This window comes from Rhipicephalus microplus, chromosome 4, assembly GCF_043290135.1.
Source record: "Rhipicephalus microplus isolate Deutch F79 chromosome 4, USDA_Rmic, whole genome shotgun sequence".
In the NCBI taxonomy this organism is placed as follows: Eukaryota; Metazoa; Arthropoda; class Arachnida; order Ixodida; family Ixodidae; genus Rhipicephalus; species Rhipicephalus microplus.
In genome coordinates, this window is record NC_134703.1 from 204,299,504 (window position 1) to 204,316,576 (window position 17,073).

At 52.5% G+C, this 17,073-nt stretch overlaps 1 non-coding gene across 1 annotated transcript; it reads right to left on the minus strand.

Moving 5' to 3' along the window:
• Nucleotides 1–9,125: 9,125 nt before the first annotated feature.
• Nucleotides 9,126–9,199, minus strand: TRNAC-GCA (transfer RNA cysteine (anticodon GCA)). Its single transcript has one exon. It is a non-coding gene; the product is annotated as a tRNA-Cys (tRNA).
• Nucleotides 9,200–17,073: the final 7,874 nt, after the last annotated feature.

Consider the following 17,073-nt stretch of genomic DNA (forward strand, 5'->3'; position numbering starts at 1 on the left):
AAAAGCGACACCCCACTCATGGGAGGGCTGGAACCTCCAACCTTTTGGTTAACAGCCGATCGCGCTAGCCAATTGCGCCACGGAGACAGTCGTGCTCATCTCTCACCACAGTCAGAAGATTTCTCCAAAGCTATCAGTGCGAAGAAAAAAAAACGACACATCTCTCCCGGGAGGGTTCGAACATCCAATCTTTCGGTTAACATCCGATTGCGCTAGCCAATAGCGCCACTGAGACAGTCGTGCCCCACTCGCACCACGGTCAGAACATTTCTCCAGAGCTATCAGCGCAAATAAAAAAAAACGACACACCGATCCCGGGAGGGCTCGAACCTCCAACCTTTCGGTTAACAGCAGATCGTGCTAGCCAATTACGCCACGGAGATAGTCGTGCTCCATCCTCATCACCGTCAGAACATTTCTCCAAAGCTATAAGCGCGAAGAAAAAAAGCAACACACCACTTATTGGAGGGCTCGAACTTCCAACCTTTCGGTTAACAGCTGATCGCGCTAGCCAATAGCGCCACGGACACAGTCGTGCTCCACTCTCACCACGGTCAGAACATTTCTCCAAAGCTATCAGTGCGAAGAAATAAAAGAGACACACCGCTCTCAAGAGGGCTTGAACCTCCAATGTTTTGGTTAACAGCCGATTGCGCTTGCCAATCGCGCCACGGAGGCAGTCGAGCTTCACTCTTACCACCATCGGAACATTCATCCATAGCTGTCAGCGCAAAGAAAAAAGCGACACATCTGTCCCGGGAGGGTTGGAACATCCAACCTTTTGGTTAACAGCCGATTGCGCTAGCCAATAGCGCCACGGAGACAGTCGTGCTGCACTTCCACTACCGTCAGAACATTTCTCCAAAGCTATCAGCACAAAGAAAAAAAAGCGACACACCGCCCCCGGGAGGGATCGAACCTCCAACGTTTTGGTTAACAGCCGATCGCGCTAGCCAATTGCGCCATGGAGATAGTCGTGCTCTACTCTCACCACGGTCATAACATTCCTCAAACGTATCTGTGCAAAGAAAAAAAGCGACACACCGATCCCGTGAGGGCTCGAACCTCCAACCTTTAGGTTAGCAGCCGATCGCGCTAGCCAATTGCGCCACGGAGATAGTCGTGCTCCACTCTCACCACCGTCAGAACTTTTCTCCAAAGCTATCAGCGTAAAGAAAAAAAGCGACACTCCGCTCCCGGGAGGGCTCACACCTCCAACCTTTCGGTTAACAGCCGATCGCGGTAGTCAATTGCGCACGGAGACAGACTTGCTCCACTCTCACCACTGTCGGAACATTTCTCCATAGCTGTCAGCGCAAAGAAAAAAGCGACACACCGCTCTCGGGAGGGCTCGAATCTCCAACCTTTTGGTTAAGAGCTGAACGCCCTAGGCAATTGCATCCCGGATATAGTCGTGCTTCACTCTCACCACCGTCAGAACTTTTCTCCAAAGCTATCAGCGCAAGGAAAAAAAGCGACACTCCGCTCCCGGGAGGGCTCAAACCTCCAACCTTTCGGTTAACAGCCGATCGCGCTAGTCAATTGCGCACGGAGACAGTCTTGCTCCACTGTCACCACCGTCGAAACATTTCTCCATAGCTGTCAGCGCAAAGAAAAAAGCGACACATCTCTTCCGGGAGTGTTCGAACATCCAACCTTTCGGTTAACAGCCGATTGCGCTAGCCAATAGCGCCACGGAGATAGTCGTGCTCCATTCTCACCACCGTCAAAACATTTCTTCAAAGCTATCAGCGCGAAGAAAAAAACCGACACACCGCTCATGGGAGGGCTCGAACCTCCAACCTTTTGGTTAATAGCCGGTCACGCTATCCAATTTCGCCAAGGAGACAGTCGTGCTCTGCTCTCACCACGGTCGTAACATTCCTCAAAGGTATCACCGCAAAAAAAAAGCGACACACCGCCCCCGGGAGGGCTCGAAATTCCAACCTTTCGTTTAACAGCCAAACGCACAAGGCAATTGCACCCCGGAGATAGTCGTGCTCCACTCTCACCACCGTCAGAACTTTTCTCCAAAGCTATCAGCGCAAAGAAAAAAAGCGACACTCCGCTCCCGGGAGCGCTCAAACCTCCAACCTTTCGGTTAACAGCCAATCGCGCTAGTCAATTGCGCACGGAGACAGTCTTGCTCCACTCTCACCACTGTCGGAACATTTCTCCATAGCTGTTAGCGCAAAGAAAAAAGCGACACAACGCTCCCGGAAGGGCTCCAACCTCCAGCCTTTCGGTAAACTGCCGATCGTGCTAGCCAAATGTGCCACGGAGACAGTCGTGCTCCACTACCGCCACTGTCGAAACATTTTTCCGTAGCTGTCAGCGCAAAGAAAAAAGCGACGCACCGGTCCCGGGAGGGCTCGAACCTCCAACCATTCGGTTAACAGCCAATCGCGCTAGCCAATAGCGCCACGGAGACAGTCGTGCCTCACTCTCACCACGGTCAGAACATTTCTCCAGAGCTATCTGCGCGAAGAAAAAAAAAGCGACACACCGCCCCCGGGAGGGCTCGAACGTCCAAATTTTCGGTTAACAGCCGATTGCGGAAGCCAATAGCGCCACGGAGACAGTCGTGCTCTATTCTCACCACCGTCAGAATAATTCTCCAAAGCTATCAGCGCGAAGAAAAAAAGCGACACCCCACTCAAGGGAGGGCTCGAACCTCCAACCTTTCGGTTAACAGCCAATCGCGCTAGCCTCTAGCGCCACGGAGACAGTCGTGCTCATCTCTCACCACGGTCAGAACATTTCTCCAACGCTATCAGCGCAAAAAAACCACACACCGGTCCTGGGAGGGCTCTAACCTCCAGCCTTTCGGTTAACAGCCAATCGCGCTAGCCAATTGCGCCAAGGAGATAGTCGTGCTCCATTCTCACCACCGTCAGAACATTTCTCCAAAGCTATCAGCGCGAAGAAAAAACCGACACACCGCTCATGGGAGGGCTCGGACCTCCAACCTTTTGTTTAATAGCCGGTCGCGCTATCCAATTGCGCCAAGGAGACAGTCGTGCTCTGCTCTCACCACGGTCGTAACATTCCTCAAAGGTATCACCGCAAAAAAAAGCGACACACCGCCCCCGGGAGGGCTCGAACTCCAACCATTCGTTTAACAGCCAAACGCGCTAGCCAACTGTGCCACGGAGGCAGTCGTGCCCCACTCTCACCACGGTCAGAACATTTCCCCAAAGCTATCAGCGCGAAGAAAAAAAAGAGACACACCGCTCTCGGGAGGGCTCGAACCTCCAACCTTTTGGTTAACAGCCAATCGCGCTAGTCAATTGCGCACGGAGACAGTCTTGCTCCACTCTCACCACTGTCGAAAGATTTCTCCTTAGCTGTTAGCGCAAAGAAAAAAGCGACACAACGCTCCCGGGAGGGCTCCAACCTCCAACCTTTCGGTAAACTGCCGATCGTGCTAGCCAAATGTGCCACGGAGACAGTCGTGCTCCACTCCCACCACTGTCGAAACATTTTTCCGTAGCTGTCAGCGCAAAGAACAAAACGACGCACCGGTCCCGGGAGGGCTCGAACCTCCAACCATTCGGTTAACAGCCAATCGCGCTAGCCAATATCGCAACGGAGACAGCCGTGCTCCACTCTCACCACGGTCAGAACATTTCTCCAAAGTTAACAGCGCGAAGAAAAAAAATAGACACACCGCTCCCGAGAGGGCTCGAACCTCCAACCTTTCTGTTAACAGCCAATGGCGCTAGATACTAGCGCCACGGAGACAGTCGTGCTCATCTCTCACCACGGTCAGAACATTTCTCCAAAGCTATCAGCGCAAATAAAAAACGACAAACCGGTTCCGGGAGGGCTCGAACCTCCAGCCTTTCAGTTAACAGCCGATCGGGCTAGCCAACTGCGCCACGTAGATAGTCGTGCTCATCTCTCACCACGGTCAGAACATTTCTCCAAAGCTATCAGCGCAAATAAAAAACGACAAACCGGTTCCGGGAGGGCTCGAACCTCCAGCCTTTCAGTTAACAGCCGATCGGGCTAGCCAACTGCGCCACGGAGATAGTCGTGCTCCATTCTCACCACCGTCAGAACATTTCTCCAAAGCTATCAGCGCGAAGAAAAAAAGCGACACACCACTCATGGGAGGGCTCGAACTTCCAACCTTTCGGTTAATAGCCGGTCGCGCTAGCCAATTGCGCCAAGGAGACAGTCGTGCTCTGCTCTCACCACGGTCGTAACATTCCATAAAGGTATCACCGCAAAGAAAAAAAGCGACACACCGCCCCCAGGAGGGCTCGAACTTCCAACCTTTCGTTTAACAGCCAAACGCGCTAGCCAACTGTGCCACGGAGAAACTCGTGCTCCACTCTCACCACCGTCAGAACATTTCTCCAAATCTATCAGCGCGAAGAAAAAAAAAGAGACACACCGCTCCCGGGAGGGCTCGAACCTCCAACCTTTCCGTTAACAGTCAATCGCGCTAGCCAATAGCGCCACGGAGACAGTCATGCTCGTCTCTCACCACGGTCAGAAGATTTCTCCAAAGCTATCAGCGCAAATTAAAAAAACGACAAACCGGTCCCGGGAGGGCTCGAACCTCCAACCTTTCGGTTATTAGCCGATCGCGCTAGCCAATAGTGCCACTGAGACAGTCGTGCCCCACTCGCACCACGGTCAGAACATTTCTCCAGAGCTATCAGCGCAAAGAAAAAAGCGACACACCGGTCCCGGGAGGGCTCGAACCTCCAACCATTCGGTTAACAGCCGATCGCGCTAGCCAATAGCGCCGCGGAGACAGCCGTGCTCCACTCTCACCACGGTCAGAACATTTCTCTGAAGCTATCAGCGCGAAGAAAAAAGAGACACACCGCTCTCGGGAGGGCTCGAACCTCCAGCCTTTTGGTTAACAGCTGAACGCACAAGGCAATTGCACCCCGGAGATAGTCGTGCTCCACCCTCACCACCGTCAGAACTTTTCTCCAAAGCTATCAGCGCAAAGAAAAAAAGCGACACTCCGCTCCCGGGAGGGCTCAAACCTCCAACCTTTCGGTTAACAGCCGATCGCGCTAGTCTATTGCGCACGGAGACAGTCTTGCTCCACTCTCACCACTGTCGGAACATTTCTCCATAGCTGTCAGCGCAAAGAAAAAAGCGACACGCCGCTCCCGGGAGGGCTTCAACCTCCAACCTTTCGGAAAACAGCCGATCGCGCTAGCCAAATGCGCCACGGAGACAGTCGTTCTCCACTGTCACCACCGTCGAAACATTTCTCCATAGCTGTCAGCGCAAAGAAAAAAAGCGACACCCCACTCATGGGAGGGCTGGAACCTCCAACCTTTTGCTTAACAGCCGATCGCGCTAGCCAATTGCGCCACGGAGACAGTCGTGCTCATCTCTCACCACAGTCAGAAGATTTCTCCAAAGCTATCAGCGCGAAGAAAAAAAAACGACACATCTCTCCCGGGAGGGTTCGAACATCCAATCTTTCGGTTAACATCCGATTGCGCTAGCCAATAGCGCCACTGAGACAGTCGTGCCCCACTCGCACCACGGTCAGAACATTTCTCCAGAGCTATCAGCGCAAATAAAAAAAACGACACACCGGTCCCGGGAGGGCTCGAACCTCCAACCTTTCGGTTAACAGCAGATCGTGCTAGCCAATTACGCCACGGAGATAGTCGTGCTCCATCCTCACCACCGTCAGAACATTTCTCCAAAGCTATAAGCGCGAAGAAAAAAAGCAACACACCACTCATTGGAGGGCTCGAACTTCCAACCTTTCGGTTAACAGCAGATCGCGCTAGCCAATTACGCCACGGAGATAGTCGTGCTCTATCCTCACAACCGTCAGAACATTTCTCCAAAGCTATCAGCGCGAAGAAAAAAAGCAACACACCACTTATTGGAGGGCTCGAACTTCCAACCTTTCGGTTAACAGCTGATCGCGCTAGCCAATAGCGCCACGGACACAGTCGTGCTCCACTCTCACCACGGTCAGAACATTTCTCCAAAGCTATCAGTGCGAAGAAAAAAAAGAGACACACCGCTCTCAAGAGGGCTTGAACCTCCAATGTTTTGGTTAACAGCCGATTGCGCTTGCCAATCGCGCCACGGAGGCAGTCGAGCTTCACTCTTACCACCATCGGAACATTTATCCATAGCTGTCAGCGCAAAGAAAAAAGCGACACATCTGTCCCGGGAGGGTTGGAACATCCAACCTTTTGGTTAACAGCCGATTGCGCTAGCCAATAGCGCCACGGAGACAGTCGTGCTGCACTTCCACTACCGTCAGAACATTTCTCCAAAGCTATCAGCACAAAGAAAAAAAAGCGACACACCGCCCCCGGGAGGGCTCGAACCTCCAACGTTTTGGTTAACAGCCGATCGCGCTAGCCAATTGCGCCATGGAGATAGTCGTGCTCTACTCTCACCACGGTCATAACATTCCTCAAACGTATCTGTGCAAAGAAAAAAAGCGACACACCGATCCCGTGAGGGCTCGAACCTCCAACCTTTAGGTTAGCAGCCGATCGCGCTAGCCAATTGCGCCACGGAGATAGTCGTGCTCCACTCTCACCACCGTCAGAACTTTTCTCCAAAGCTATCAGCGTAAAGAAAAAAAGCGACACTCCGCTCCCGGGAGGGCTCAAACCTCCAACCTTTCGGTTAACAGCCGATCGCGCTAGTCAATTGCGCACGGAGACAGACTTGCTCCACTCTCACCACTGTCGGAACATTTCTCCATAGCTGTCAGCGCAAAGAAAAAAGCGACACACCGCTCTCGGGAGGGCTCGAACCTCCAACCTTTTGGTTAAGAGCTGAACGCCCTAGGCAATTGCATCCCGGAGATAGTCGTGCTTCACTCTCACCACCGTCAGAACTTTTCTCCAAAGCTATCAGCGCAAGGAAAAAAAGCGACACTCCGCTCCCGGGAGGGCTCAAACCTCCAACCTTTCGGTTAACAGCCGATCGCGCTAGTCAATTGCGCACGGAGACAGTCTTGCTCCACTGTCACCACCGTCGAAACATTTCTCCATAGCTGTCAGCGCAAAGAAAAAAGCGACACATCTCTTCCGGGAGTGTTCGAACATCCAACCTTTCGGTTAACAGCCGATTGCGCTAGCCAATAGCGCCACTGAGACAGTCGTGCCCCACTCGCACCACGGTCAGAACATTTCTCCAGAGCTATCAACGCAAAGAAAAAAAAGCGAAACACCGCCCCCGGGAGGGTTCGAACATCCAAACTTTCGGTTAACAGCCGATTGCGCTAGCCAATAGCGCCACGGAGACAGTCGTGCTGCGCTCCCACTACCGTCAGAACATTTCTCCAAAGCTATCAGCACAAAGAAAAAAAAGCGACACACCGCCCCCGGGAGGGCTCGAACCTCCAACGTTTTGGTTAACAGCCGATCGCGCTAGCCAATTGCGCCATGGAGATAGTCGTGCTCTCCCAATTGCGCCATGGAAATTGTCGTGCTCTACTCTCACCACGGTCATAACATTTCTCAAAGGTATCTCTGCAAAGAAAAAAAGCGACACACCGATCCCGGGAGGGCTCGAACCTCCAACCTTTCGGTTAGCAGCCGATTGCGCTAGCGCATTGCGCCACGGAGACAGTCGTGCTCTATTCTCACAACCGTCAGAACATTTCTACAAAGCTATCAGCGCAAAGAAAAAAGAGACACACCGCTCTCGGGAGGGCTCGAACCTCCAACCTTTTGGTTAACAGCTGAACGCGCTAGGCAATTGCACCCCGGAGATAGTCGTGCTTCACTCTCACCACCGTCAGAACTTTTCTCCAAAGCTATCAGCGCAAAGAAAAAAAGCGACACTCCGCTCCCGGGAGGGCTCAAACCTCCAACCTTTCGGTTAACAGCCGATCGCGCTAGTCAATTGCGCACGGAGACAGTCTTGCTCCACTCTCACCACTGTCGGAACATTTCTCCATAGCTGTCAGCGCAAAGAAAAAAGCGACACGCCGCTCCCGGGAGGGCTCCAACCTCCAACCTTTCGGAAAACAGCCGATCGCGCTAGCCAAATGCGCCACGGAGACAGTCGTTCTCCACCGTCACCACTGTCGAAACATTTCTCCATAGCTGTCAGCGCAAAGAAAAAAGCGATACATCTCTCCCGGGAGGGTTCGAACATCCAATCTTTCGGTTAACATCCGATTGCGCTAGCCAATAGCGCCACTGAGACAGTCGTGCCCCACTCACACCACGGTCAGAACATTTCTCCAGAGCTATCAGCGCAAATAAAAAAAACGACACACCGGTCCCGGGAGGGCTCGAACCTCCAACCTTTCGGTTAACAGCAGATCGCGCTAGCCAATTACGCCAAGGTGATAGTCGTGCTCTATCCTCATCACCGTCAGAACATTTCTCCAAAGCTATACGCGCGAAGAAAAAAAGCAACACACCACTCATTGGAGGGCTCGAACTTCCAACCTTTCGGTCAACAGCTGATCGCGCTAGCCAGTAGCGCCACGGACACAGTCGTGCTCCACTCTCACCACGGTCAGAACATTTCTCCAAAGCTATCAGTGCGAAGAAAAAAAAGAGACACACCGCTCTCAATAGGGCTTGAACCTCCAACGTTTTGGTTAACAGCCGATCGCGCTAGCCAATTGCGCCATGGAGATAGTGGTGCTCTACTCTCACCACGGTCATCAAATTCCTCAAAGGTATCTGTGCAAAGAAAAAAAGCGACACACCGATCCCGGGAGGGCTCGAACCTCCAACCTTTCTCTTTAACAGTTAAACGCGCTAGCCAACTGTGCCACAGAGACACTCGTGCTCCACTCTCACCACGGTCATAACATTCCTCAAAGGTATCAGCGCAAAGAAAAAAAGCGACACACCGCTCCCGGGAGAGCTCGAACCTCCAACCTTTCGGTTAACAGCCGATCGCGCTAGTCAATTGCGCACGGAGACAGTCTTGCTCCACTCTCACCACCGTCGAAACATTTCTCCATAGCTGTCTGCGCAAAGAAAAAAGCGACACATCTCTCCCGGGAGGGTTCGAACATCCAACCTTTCGGTTAACAGCAGACTGCGCTAGCCAATAGCACCACTGAGACAGTCGTGCCCCACTCGCACCACGGTCAGAACATTTCTCCAGAGCTATCAACGCAAAGAAAAAAAGCGAAACACCGCCCCCGGGAGGGCTCGAACCTCCAACCTTTCGGTTTGCAGCCGATCGCGCTAGCCAATTGCGCCACGGAGATAGTCGTGCTCCATTCTCACCACCGTCAGAACTTTTCTCCAAAGCTATCAGCGCAAATAAAAAAACGACACACCGGTCCCGGGAGGACTCGAACCTCCAACCTTTCGTTTAACAGCAGATCGCGCTAGCCAATTACGCCACGGAGATAGTCGTGCTCCATTCTCACCACCGTCAGAACATTTCTCCAAAGCTATCAGCGCGAAGAAAAAAAGCAACACACCACTCATTGAAGGGCTCGAACCTCCAACCTTTCGGTTAACAGCTGATCGCGCTAGCCAATTGCGCCACGGAGACAGTCGTGCTCATCTCTCACCACGGTCATAACATTTCTCCAAAGCTATCAGCGCAAATAAAAAACGACACACCGGTCCCGGGAGGGCTCGAACCTCCAACCTTTCGGTTAACATTCGATCGCGCTATCCAATAGCGCCATGGAGACAGTCGAGCTCCGCTCTCACCACGGTCAGAACATTTCTCCAAAGCTATTAGCGCAAAGAAAAAAACCGACACACCGCTCATTGGAGGGCTCGAACCTCCAACCTTTCGGTTAACAGCCGGTCGCGCTAGCCGATTGCGCGAAAAAGACAGTCGTGCTCTACTCTCACCACGGTCATAACATTCCTCAAAGGTATCAGCGCAAAGAAAAAAAGCGACACACCGCCCCCGGGAGGGCTCGAACTTCCAACCTTTCGTTTAACAGCCAAACGCGCTAGCCAACTGTGCCACGGAGAAACATTTGCTCCACTCTCACCACCGTCAGAACATTTCCCCAAAGCTTTCAGCGCAAATAAAAAAACGACACACCGCTCCCGGGAGGGCTCGAACCTCCAACTTTTCGGTTAACAGCCACTCGCGCTAGCCAATAGCGCCACGGACACAGTCGTGCTCCACTCTCATTACGGTCAGAACATTTCTCCAAAGCTATCAGTGCAAAGAAAAAAAGAGACACACCGCTCTCGATAGGGCTTGAACCTCCAACGTTTTGGTTAACAGCCGATTGCGCTTGCCAATTGCGCCACGGAGGCAGTCGAGCTTCACTCTCACCACCATCGGAACACTACTCCATAGCTGTCAGCGCAAAGAAAAAGCCACACACCGCTCCAGCGAGGGCTCGAACCTCCAACCTATCGGTTAACAGGCGATTGCGCTAATCAATAGCGCCACGGAGACAGTCGTGCCCCACTCTCAAGACGGTCAGAACACATCTCCAAAGCTATCAGCGCAAAGAAAAAAACCGACACACCGCTCTCGGGAGGGCTCGACCCTTCAACGTTTTGGTTAACAGCCGATTGCGCTAGCCCATTGCGCCACGGAGACAGTCGTGCTCTATTCTCACAACCGTCAGAACATTTCTACAAAGCTATCACCGCAAAGAAAAAAGAGACACACCGCTCTCGGGGGGGCTCGAACCTCCAACCTTTCCATTAACAGTCAATCGCGCTAACCAATAGCGCCACGGAGACAGTCGTGCTCTTCTCTCACCACGGTCAGAACATTTCTCCAAAGCTATCAGCGCAAATAAAAAAAAACGACAAACCGGTCCCGGGAGGGCTCGAACCTCCAACCTTTCGGTTATTAGCCGATCGCACTAGCCAATAGCGCCACAGAGACAGTCGTGCTCCATTCTCACCACCGTCTGAACATTTCTCCAAAGCTATCAGCGCGAAGAAAAAAAGCGACACCCCACTCACGGGAGGGCTGGAACCTCCAACCTTTCGGTTAACAGCCGATCGCGCTAGCCAATTGCGCCACGAAGACAGTCGTGCTCATCTCTCACCACGGTCAGAAGATTTCTCCAAAGCTATCAGCGCGAAGAAAAAAAAACGACACACCGCTCCCGGGAGGGCTCGAACCTCCAACCTTTCCGTTGACAGCCAATCGCGCTAGCCAATAGCACCACGGACACAGTCGTGCTCCACTCTCACCACGGTCAGAACATTTCCCCAAAGCTATCAGCGCGAAGAAAAAAAGAGACACACCACTCTCGGGAGGGCTCGAACCTCCAACCTTTTGGTTAACAGCCAATCGCGCTAAACAATTGCGCACGGACACAGTTTTGCTCCACTCTCAACACTGTCGAAACATTTCTCTATAGCTGTTAGCGCAAAGAAAAAAAGCGACACACCGCTCCCGGGAGGGCTCCAACCTCCCACTTTTCGGTAAACAGCCGATCGTGCTAGCCAAATATGCCACGGAGACAGTCGTGCTTCACTCCCATCACTGTCAAAACATTTCTCCGTAGCTGTCAGCGCAAAGAAAAAAGCGACACACCGGTCCCGGGAGGGCTCGAACCTCCAACCATTCGGCTAACAGCCGATCGCGCTAGCCAATAGCGCCGCGGAGACAGCCGTGCTCCACTCTCACCACGGTCAGAACATTTCTCCAAAGCTATCAGCGCGAAGAAAAAGAAGAGACACACCGCTTTCGGGAGGGCTCGAACCTCCAACGTTTTGGTTAACAGCCGATCGCGCTAGCCAATTGCGCCATGGAAATAGTCGTGCTCTACTCTCACCACGGTCATCACATTCCTCAAAGGTACCTGTGCAAAGAAAAAAAGCGACACACCGATCCCGAGAGGGCTCGAACCTCCAACCTTTAGGTTAGCGGCCGATCGTGCAAGCCAATTGCGCCACGGAGATAGTCGTGCTCCATTCTCACCACCGTCAGAACATTTCTCCAGAGCTATCAGCGCAAATTAAAAAAACGACACACCGGTCCCGGGAGGGCTCGAACCTCCAACCTTTCGGTTAACAGCAGATCGCGTCAGCCAATTACGCCACGGAGATAGTCGTGCTCCATTCTCACCACAGTCAGAACATTTCTCCAAAGCTATCAGCGCAAAGAAAAAAAGCGACACACCACTCATTGGAGGGCTCGAACCTCCAACCTTTCGGTTAACAGCCACTCGCGCTAGCCAATAGCGCCACGGACACAGTCGTGCTCCACTCTCACCACGGTCAGAACATTTCTCCAAAGCTATCAGTGTGAAGAAAAAAAAAGAGACACACCGCTCTCGATAGGGCTTGAACTTCCAACGTTTTGGTTAACAGCCGATTGCGCTTGCCAATCGCGCCACGGAGGCAGTCGAGCTTCACTCTCACCACCATCGGAACACTACTCCATAGCTGTCAGCGCAAAGAAAAAGCCACACACCGCTCCAGCGAGGGCTCGAACCTCCAACCTATCGGTTAACAGGCGATTGCGCTAATCAATAGCTCCACGGAGACAGTCGTGCCCCACTCTCAACACGGTCAGAACACATCTCCAAAGCTATCAGCGCAAAGAAAAAAAACCGACACACCGCTCTCGGGAGGGCTCGACCCTTCAACGTTTTGGTTAACAGCCGATTGCGCTAGCCCGTTGCGCCACGGAGACAGTCGTGCTCTATTCTCACAACCGTCAGAACATTTCTACAAAGCTATCAGCGCAAAAAAAAGAGACACACCGCTCTCGGGAGGGCTCGAACCTCTAACCTTTTGGTTAACAGCTTAACGCGCTAGGCAATCGCACCCTGGAGATAGTCGTGCTCCACTCTCACCACCGTCAGAACTTTTCTCCAAAGCTATCAGCGCAAAGAAAAAAAGCGACACTTCGCTCCCGGGAGGGCTCAAACCTCCAACCTTTCGGTTAACAGCCGATCGCGCTAGTCAATTGCGCACGGAGACAGTCTTGCTCCACTCTCACCACTGTCGGAACATTTTTCCATAGCTGTCAGCGCAAAGAAAAAAGCGACACGCCGCTCCCGGGAGGGCTCCAACCTCCAACCTTTCGGAAAACAGCCGATCGCGCTAGCCAAATGCGCCACGGAGACAGTGGTTCTCCACTGTCACCACCGTCGAAACATTTCTCCATAGCTGTCAGCGCAAAGAAAAAAGCGACACATCTCTCCCGGGAGGGTTCGAACATCCAATCTTTCGGTTAACATCCGATTGCGCTAGCCAATAGCGCCACTGAGACAGTCGTGCCTCACTCGCACCACGGTCAGAACATTTCTCAAGAGCTATCAGTGCAAATAAAAAAAACGACACACCGGTCCCGGGAGGGCTCGAACCTCCAACCTTTCGGTTAACAGCAGATCGCGCTAGCCAATTACGCCATGGAGATAGTCGTGCTCCATCCTCATCACCGTCAGAACATTTCTCCAAAGCTATAAGCGCGAAGAAAAAAAGCAACACACCACTCATTGGAGGGCTCGAACTTCCAACCTTTCGGTTAACAGCAGATCGCGCTAGCCAATTACGCCACGGAGATAGTCGTGCTCTATCCTCACAACCGTCAGAACATTTCTCCAAAGCTATCAGCGCGAAGAAAAAAAGCAACACACCACTTATTGGAGGGCTCGAACTTCCAACCTTTCGGTTAACAGCTGATCGCGCTAGCCAATAGCGCCACGGACACAGTCGTGCTCCACTCTCACCACGGTCAGAACATTTCTCCAAAGCTATCAGTGCGAAGAAAAAAAAGAGACACACCGCTCTCAAGAGGGCTTGAACCTCCAATGTTTTGGTTAACAGCCGATTGCGCTTGCCAATCGCGCCACGGAGGCAGTCGAGCTTCACTCTTACCACCATCGGAACATTTATCCATAGCTGTCAGCGCAAAGAAAAAAGCGACACATCTGTCCCGGGAGGGTTGGAACATCCAACCTTTTGGTTAACAGCCGATTGCGCTAGCCAATAGCGCCACGGAGACAGTCGTGCTGCACTTCCACTACCGTCAGAACATTTCTCCAAAGCTATCAGCACAAAGAAAAAAAAGCGACACACCGCCCCCGGGAGGGCTCGAACCTCCAACGTTTTGGTTAACAGCCGATCGCGCTAGCCAATTGCGCCATGGAGATAGTCGTGCTCTACTCTCACCACGGTCATAACATTCCTCAAACGTATCTGTGCAAAGAAAAAAAGCGACACACCGATCCCGTGAGGGCTCGAACCTCCAACCTTTAGGTTAGCAGCCGATCGCGCTAGCCAATTGCGCCACGGAGATAGTCGTGCTCCACTCTCACCACCGTCAGAACTTTTCTCCAAAGCTATCAGCGTAAAGAAAAAAAGCGACACTCCGCTCCCGGGAGGGCTCAAACCTCCAACCTTTCGGTTAACAGCCGATCGCGCTAGTCAATTGCGCACGGAGACAGACTTGCTCCACTCTCACCACTGTCGGAACATTTCTCCATAGCTGTCAGTGCAAAGAAAAAAGCGACACACCGCTCTCGGGAGGGCTCGAACCTCCAACCTTTTGGTTAAGAGCTGAACGCCCTAGGCAATTGCATCCCGGAGATAGTCGTGCTTCACTCTCACCACCGTCAGAACTTTTCTCCAAAGCTATCAGCGCAAGGAAAAAAAGCGACACTCCGCTCCCGGGAGGGCTCAAACCTCCAACCTTTCGGTTAACAGCCGATCGCGCTAGTCAATTGCGCACGGAGACAGTCTTGCTCCACTGTCACCACCGTCGAAACATTTCTCCATAGCTGTCAGCGCAAAGAAAAAAGCGACACATCTCTTCCGGGAGTGTTCGAACATCCAACCTTTCGGTTAACAGCCGATTGCGCTAGCCAATAGCGCCACTGAGACAGTCGTGCCCCACTCGCACCACGGTCAGAACATTTCTCCAGAGCTATCAACGCAAAGAAAAAAAAGCGAAACACCGCCCCCGGGAGGGTTCGAACATCCAAACTTTCGGTTAACAGCCGATTGCGCTAGCCAATAGCGCCACGGAGACAGTCGTGCTGCGCTCCCACTACCGTCAGAACATTTCTCCAAAGCTATCAGCACAAAGAAAAAAAAAGCGACACACCGCCCCCGGGAGGGCTCGAACCTCCAACGTTTTGGTTAACAGCCGATCGCGCTAGCCAATTGCGCCATGGAGATAGTCGTGCTCTCCCAATTGCGCCATGGAAATTGTCGTGCTCTACTCTCACCACGGTCATAACATTTCTCAAAGGTATCTCTGCAAAGAAAAAAAGCGACACACCGATCCCGGGAGGGCTCGAACCTCCAACCTTTCGGTTAGCAGCCGATTGCGCTAGCGCATTGCGCCACGGAGACAGTCGTGCTCTATTCTCACAACCGTCAGAACATTTCTACAAAGCTATCAGCGCAAAGAAAAAAGAGACACACCGCTCTCGGGAGGGCTCGAACCTCCAACCTTTTGGTTAACAGCTGAACGCGCTAGGCAATTGCACCCCGGAGATAGTCGTGCTTCACTCTCACCACCGTCAGAACTTTTCTCCAAAGCTATCAGCGCAAAGAAAAAAAGCGACACTCCGCTCCCGGGAGGACTCAAACCTCCAACCTTTCGGTTAACAGCCGATCGCGCTAGTCAATTGCGCACGGAGACAGTCTTGCTCCTCTCTCACCACTGTCGGAACATTTCTCCATAGCTGTCAGCGCAAAGAAAAAAGCGACACGCCGCTCCCGGGAGGGCTCCAACCTCCAACCTTTCGGAAAACAGCCGATCGCGCTAGCCAAATGCGCCACGGAGACAGTCGTTCTCCACTGTCACCACTGTCGAAACATTTCTCCAGAGCTGTCAGCGCAAAGAAAAAAGCGATACATCTCTCCCGGGAGGGTTCGAACATCCAATCTTTCGGTTAACATCCGATTGCGCTAGCCAATAGCGCCACTGAGACAGTCGTGCCCCACTCACACCACGGTCAGAACATTTCTCCAGAGCTATCAGCGCAAATAAAAAAAACGACACACCGGTCCCGGGAGGGCTCGAACCTCCAACCTTTCGGTTAACAGCAGATCGCGCTAGCCAATTACGCCAAGGTGATAGTCGTGCTCTATCCTCATCACCGTCAGAACATTTCTCCAAAGCTATACGCGCGAAGAAAAAAAGCAACACACCACTCATTGGAGGGCTCGAACTTCCAACCTTTCGGTTAACAGCTGATCGCGCTAGCCAGTAGCGCCACGGACACAGTCGTGCTCCACTCTCACCACGGTCAGAACATTTCTCCAAAGCTATCAGTGCGAAGAAAAAAAAGAGACACACCGCTCTCAATAGGGCTTGAACCTCCAACGTTTTGGTTAACAGCCGATTGCGCTTGCCAATCGCGCCACGGAGGCAGTCGAGCTTCACTCTCACCACCATCGGAACATTTCTCCATAGCTGTCAGCGCAAAGAAAAAAGCGACACATCTCTCCCGGGAGGGTTCTAACATCCAACCTTTTGGTTAACAGCCGATTGCGCTAGCCAATAGCGCCACGGAGACAGTCGTGCTGCACTCCCACTACCGTCAGAATATTTCTCCAAAGCTATCAGCACAAAGAAAAAAAAGCGACACACCGCCCCCGGGAGGGCTCGAACCTCCAACGTTTTGGTTAACAGCCGATCGCGCTAGCCAATTGCGCCATGGAGATAGTGGTGCTCTACTCTCACCACGGTCATCAAATTCCTCAAAGGTATCTGTGCAAAGAAAAAAAGCGACACACCGATCCCGGGAGGGCTCGAACCTCCAACCTTTCTCTTTAACAGTTAAACGCGCTAGCCAACTGTGCCACAGAGACACTCGTGCTCCACTCTCACCACGGTCATAACATTCCTCAAAGGTATCAGCGCAAAGAAAAAAAGCGACACACCGCTCCCGGGAGAGCTCGAACCTCCAACCTTTCGGTTAACAGCCGATCGCGCTAGTCAATTGCGCACGGAGACAGTCTTGCTCCACTCTCACCACCGTCGAAACATTTCTCCATAGCTGTCTGCGCAAAGAAAAAAGCGACACATCTCTCCCGGGAGGGTTCGAACATCCAACCTTTCGGTTAACAGCAGACTGCGCTAGCCAATAGCACCACTGAGACTGTCGTGCCCCACTCGCACCACGGTCAGAACATTTCTCCAGAGCTATCAACGCAAAGAAAAAAAGCGAAACAC